Genomic DNA, 6,215 nt, shown 5'->3' with positions numbered 1-6,215 from the left:
ACCGCGTGCGCTCGCCCTACCAAGTGCGCCCGCAACCCTGTACAGGGCCACTTCTTCACAAGGCTGGCAATCGGCTTCCCCGCTGCACGCGTGCGGCGCACAACCGGTGTGACGTGGAAGTGACGGGACACGTTCGTAAACCCATCGCGAACCGAGTACGACGCCCTACCAAGTGCGCCCGCAACCCTGTACAGGGTCACATCTTCACAAGGCTGGCAAGCGGCATTCCGCTGCGCGCGTGCGTCGTCCGAGCAGTTGCGTGATAAACGACCGTGTCGAAAGCCCAAACACCGCCGAGGCCAGTCGCCGCCGCCGCAAGGGCAGCCACGCAGCCTGGCGAGAGGCATCGTCTCGTGTAGCGTCGCCCCCGCCCCAACTGGAGTGGCCCAGTTTTTTGAACGGGACGGGAACTGCGAAGCACTTAGACCGACGGCGGACTACGACGAGAACGCCTTAAGCTTCGCCAACGTTTCGCCAACTCGTGCGGGAGACTTTTTCCGCTTCGCGGCAAGTCGTCGCGCCGTGCTCTCCGCATCAACCGCGTACGCAGCGAACCGCAAACGTCGGGCGCAGCCTCCTCACCTCCCTGCGCTTTGCGCGCGAACGTTCCCTGTTCGCGCGGCAAAGCCTGGAGGAGGCACGGCCCCGCAGCGTGTTCGAGCGCCCAGTCTACGGGACACCCTGCTTACTTCGAGGGCAACAAGCGCAACGCAAGGCTGCGATCTCGCGCACTTTGCGCACGGCTGGAGAAGCTTTGCTGGCCGGCTTTCGCTCCTCGTGTTTACCGTGCGTTAAAGTTGCGCGTCCGTGGCTCTCGCAGCTCTTGCGCGCCCGGTCGCAGAGAGGAGTACGCAACCTCGACCGCACTTTCCCTGCAGGCTTCCTTCCGACTCGAAGTCCTGCGGCGGTCTCAACGAGGTGCCACATCCTCAATGCAGTCGGTCGCCCCCGTTTCGGTTGGGCTCTGGCACGACGGTCGCCACCGTCTCGCCCTTGAGTGGCCGCTGTTGGCGCTCGCTGTGAGGTGTTCAGCGTGCTGTCCGTGTTGCCGACGCGGTCAAAACGAGTCGACGGCTCACGTTCCCTTGTGCGCCGAAGGCTCTCTTGATATGTGATCCGACCCTCAGACAGACGAAGCCAAGGGAAGACCCAAGGCCGCAATGTGCGTTCAAAGAATCAGTGCTCAGTGTGTCCTGCAATTCACACCAAGTCTCGCAGCTGGCTGCGTTCTTCATCGACCCGAGAACCGAGTGATCCACCGCTTAGAGTCGTGAAAAAGTGTTTGTTCAATTCCGTACAGTCAAAACCAAACGTTTCTGGCACTCGGCCAAACAGTGGCCAAGAAGGGCGCTTTTCAGCGCACGCTTGGACTCCAAAACTCTGCCGCGCCTTTTTCGGCTGCCGCAAATCGAGCAAACGGTGTGTTTCGGACGGCGTTTCGCTTCCGCTACTTGCGAGTGCTTTCGTGGTCCACCCCTCTATAAATACTCGGGAGGCGTCGAAGCCGGTTCTCCAAGCCGGACCCGTAGGTATCGTTGTGTGCTCGCTCTCATTGGCCCGCCTAACCAGAAAATGCCTGCGGTACACCCATTTGGATAAGAGTGCACGCAGATGCGGGCCTCGACGGCTACACATTTCCTCGGGCGGCCGCCTCCCGGCCTCCGTGGAGCGCGGGATGCACGGTCCCATCGACAAGCCTCTCCCGTTTTTACCGTGGCGTCGCGGTTCACCACGGCGGGCGGGTCGGTCTCCTCCGCATAAAAAGGGGGACCCCCGCTTTTTGTTCCACGAAATCGCACAAGCTTTTTTCGCATCCACGGTTTGCCACCGCACACCAAAATGCCGATCCGGCTGCCTACTTTAGCCAACAGGTGGAGCCAGGCGCGCCGTACTTGCGCGGCACTTCCCACGTCCACCGAAGTCGGTGCCAAGGACCACTTTCGGCGCCGGAGCCGCGTACGAGCCTACTCGAGGCGGAAGAACGAAGCCAGCAAGGGCCTGGCCGCAAGTGCGTTCAATTGTCGGGACGTCCAAGTCCCTCGTTCTTCCGTGCTTCCTCTTTCGGCAAGTCGTTGCGGCACCTTCCCAAAGCGCGCAGACCCGCTAATCGCGACGAGCGCGACGTGGCCGTGCCGCCTTTCCCTCGGCAGCAAGCAAAACGCCTGGCAACGTCGACGCTCCCCTAACCGCGATCTCGCACCGTGTTTCGTGTGGCGAATTCAAAAGCCGGCCGGCGCTGCTGCAACCATTACGGTCGGTACGCATACGCCGCGGAGGGCGGGACGGTCATCGGAGCGTGCGGTTCCTCCATCGAGTACTGCGCACCTCGGCCGTCGCATCGCCGTGCCATGACCGGCCGCGCGTCAACGCGAACCGGTGCCAGCGAGATCCCTCGCCTGCAAGAACCGACCGGCAGCCTCCGTCACCCGAGGACGCGGAGGCGCTTGCCGCGGACGGCGGGACGGTATGCACTGGTGCACAGCGGACCCGTCACATCGCCAGTTCCTTGACCGACCGCCGACGCTTGTGCCGTTCCTCTCGTACTTGGCAGTCGCCGCGCGATTGTCGGGTCTCGTTCTTGCACGCTCGAACGGTCGGGAGGGCACTCGGCTGGCGTTTCGGGAACGCGCAGCCTCGCCTTCTACCGACGTAACCACGACTCGCCGTTCGCGCTCCGCCGCTCCTGTTTACAGTACTAGGCGGTCCCGCAGCGGTCGGGTCGCGCATTTCGAGCGCTTCGAGCCACGGTGCAGTGGCGGGTCGAAAGCCGACCTATGAGTGCGTTGCGCCGTTTGTACCCGCGTCCGCCACCTGGCCGACCGTCCAAGGTCGCGGTGTTGGCGTCCGCTGGGCGCAACAATTTGTCACGGGGTGCCGCTCCACATTCAGGCAGCCCCGTGGGGAAAAGCCGACCCCGCGTCCAAACGGGGTCAGCGGCAGAAAGTGTCGGGCGCAGACGCAGCTGAGGCGCTCACCCTTCACAATCCGTTAATGATCCTTCCGCAGGTTCACCTACGGAAACCTTGTTACGACTTTTACTTCCTCTAAATGATCAAGTTTGGTCATCTTTCCAACAGACCGGCGCAACCGAAAGGCCGCGCCGGACATCGGTCCGAAGACCTCACTAAATCATTCAATCGGTAGTAGCGACGGGCGGTGTGTACAAAGGGCAGGGACGTAATCAACGCGAGCTTATGACTCGCGCTTACTGGGAATTCCTCGTTCAAGGGGAACAATTGCAAGCCCCTATCCCAATCACGAAAGAAGTTCCACGGGTTACCCAGTCTTTTCAGACAGGGATAAAGACACGCTGCTTCCTTCAGTGTAGCGCGCGTGCGGCCCCGGACATCTAAGGGCATCACAGACCTGTTATTGCTCTGTTTCGTGCGGCTAGGAGCCGCTTGTCCCTCTAAGAAGGTTGTAAGGTGCTGGGAACCCCGCACCTATTTAATAGGCTAGAGTCTCGTTCGTTATCGGAATTAACCAGACAAATCGCTCCACCAACTAAGAACGGCCATGCACCACCATCCACCGAATCAAGAAAGAGCTCTCAATCTGTCAATCCTCCCAGTGTCCGGGCCGGGTAAGTTTTCCCGTGTTGAGTCAAATTAAGCCGCAGGCTCCACTCCTGGTGGTGCCCTTCCGTCAATTCCTTTAAGTTTCAGCTTTGCAACCATACTTCCCCCGGAACCCAAATACTTTGGTTTCCCGGAAGCTGCCCGCCGAGTCATTTGAGTAACTCAGGCGGATCGCTGGTTGGCATCGTTTATGGTCAGAACTAGGGCGGTATCTGATCGCCTTCGAACCTCTGACTTTCGTTCTTGATCAATGAAAACATTCTTGGCAAATGCTTTCGCAGTAGTTCGTCTTGCGACGGTCCAAGAATTTCACCTCTAGCGCCGCAATACGAATGCCCCCGTCCGTCCCTCTTAATCATTACCTCGTATTCCAAAAACCAACAGAACAGAAACGAGGTCTTGTTCTATTATTCCATGCAAGTTTATTCAGGCGACTCGCCTGCGTTGAGCACTCTAATTTTTTCAAAGTAAAAGCACCGGCCATCTCGAGGCACACAATGAAGTGCACCAAGAAAGAACCGGCATGATGTTCAGTCCGAGCCGTCGCATCGGGTAGATGCACTACTCGTCTGGAACTGAGATCCAACTACGAGCTTTTTAACCGCAGCAGCTTTAGTATACGCTATTGGAGCTGGAATTACCGCGGCTGCTGGCACCAGACTTGCCCTCCAATTGATCCTCGTTAAAGGATTTAGAGTGTACTCATTTCAATTACGGGGCCTCAAAAGAGTCCCGTATTGTTATTTTTCGTCACTACCTCCCCGTGCCGGGAGTGGGTAATTTGCGCGCCTGCTGCCTTCCTTGGATGTGGTAGCCGTTTCTCAGGCTCCCTCTCCGGAATCGAACCCTGATTCTCCGTTACCCGTAACAACCATGGTAAGCAAGTAACCTACCATCGAAAGTTGATAAGGCAGACACTTGAAAGAAACGTCGCCGGCTCGTGGCCATGCGATCAGCACAAAGTTATCCAGAGTCACCACACAATACGGGCCGAAACCCGATCGATCTTGGTCTAATAAAAGCACCCGTTACCCAAAGGGCTCCAGGCTCACTGCATGTATTAGCTCTAGAATTGCCACAGTTATCCAAGTAGGAAGAAACGATCTAAGGAACCATAACTGATTTAATGAGCCATTCGCGGTTTCGCCTTATTTCGGCATGTACTTAGACATGCATGGCTTAATCTTTGAGACAAGCATATGATTACTGGCAGGATCAACCAGGTAATCGTTCGACTGCGCGTCCGTCCTCGCCCTCGGCGGGCCGGACGCAGTCTGTGTGCGGCGGAGGCCACCTTCAGGCGCCCCAACACGCTTATTTTGCACTCCGAGATGACGGCGTTCGAGCTCGCTACGGCACAACCTTCCCGAAAGACGAGTGGGAGCCGTGCGGCAAGAAGCACGTTCATGCTCGCTCTTTTTCGTTGCATCGACTCGGTCGCGCCGTGCGGGTTGCCCAAGCCCGCTGCACTGTCGGTGGACCGGCCGGAACTAGCAACGGAGCCGAGACTGCAAAGCCGCCAGACGACGGGTCACGCCCGCGTCTTCGGCGCTTTCGCATCTGAATCGCCCGAGGACGACACGGAACACACCTCGATATCGTGGTAAAACGGCACCGTCCGACAACCAGCCCCTAACGCATCAAGCGGATGAGGCTGCAGACGACTGCCGTGGATTCCCCTGGAGCAGACCCGAGGACACGCTTGACGAGGCCGAAGCCCGCCGCATATCAGACACCCGGTCGCTTTCGCGTACGCCGCTCACGAGAACCCCCACATAATAGCAGCGATAAGTACCCAGACCTCCTTGGGCCCTAATACGAGCGTACTCGAGAAAATTTCACCGCGGGTGTGCCCCGAAACGTGTGGCATGTTGAGCGTGCCACAAGTCTACGTCGCTCTCAAACCCGCCGAGGTCGTAGAATTTGCGACCCTACTCACGAAATTCCCACCGAGGATACGGCCGCAAACGTACCGCACCTTGGGTAGGCCACGAGTTTGTGCAACACTACGCTGACGGCACAGCACCGAGGTCGTGCGCGCACGCACGGGAAAATTCCGCCGCGGTTTCTGCCGAAAACGTGAGGCACCACGACTCTCCGCAAGTTCGCGTCGACTGCGAAAGACCGAAGTCGTGAACGACGTGTCCGCTACTCGCCGCCGACACGCTGGACACCAAACGTACAACGACTCGACGGCGTCGTAGAGGCCCACGACGCGGTTTTCCTTAACGACGTCTCGGCGTGGCACCGACAGGTTAGAACGGCCGACCAACGTTCCCTGTCCGCCGTTCGGCTCAGTCGAAGGGCTCGGCGACTTCGGCAACGCTGCGAAGCCGCACGGTGACGCACGCCATGTCCCCATTTTTTTTTTTCTTTCTGCGTCTGCCGGGGTGCCCCTATAATAGCAGCGATAAGCACCCAGACCGCCGTGGGTCGCTCGCCCCGGCTGACGTGGTTTTTCGTACTCCTGCGGCGGTCGCCGTCAAGCACGTCCAAATACGCTACTTTCGTGGGCGCATTCACGCTCTTTCGCTTCGCCGGAGTGCCAGCACTCACTCTGCCAAAAACGGCGAACATCCGAGCGGCGGTTCCCACTTTTGCGTCGGCGTCGCAAACCCCGCCCCGGCAGACGAGGTT

At 58.9% G+C, this 6,215-nt stretch overlaps 2 non-coding genes across 2 annotated transcripts; both read right to left on the bottom strand.

Annotated features, from left to right (window-relative positions):
• Positions 1-1,117: 1,117 nt before the first annotated feature.
• LOC142793867 (5.8S ribosomal RNA) lies at positions 1,118-1,270 on the bottom strand. Its single transcript, XR_012891885.1, has one exon. It is a non-coding gene; the product is annotated as a 5.8S ribosomal RNA (ribosomal RNA).
• Positions 1,271-2,989: 1,719 nt separating this feature from the next.
• Positions 2,990-4,804, bottom strand: LOC142793862 (small subunit ribosomal RNA). Its single transcript, XR_012891880.1, has one exon. It is a non-coding gene; the product is annotated as a small subunit ribosomal RNA (ribosomal RNA).
• Positions 4,805-6,215: the final 1,411 nt, after the last annotated feature.

This window comes from Rhipicephalus microplus, unplaced genomic scaffold, assembly GCF_043290135.1.
Source record: "Rhipicephalus microplus isolate Deutch F79 unplaced genomic scaffold, USDA_Rmic scaffold_342, whole genome shotgun sequence".
Classification (NCBI taxonomy): domain Eukaryota; kingdom Metazoa; phylum Arthropoda; class Arachnida; order Ixodida; family Ixodidae; genus Rhipicephalus; species Rhipicephalus microplus.
This window is presented reverse-complemented; position numbering and strand designations above follow the sequence as displayed.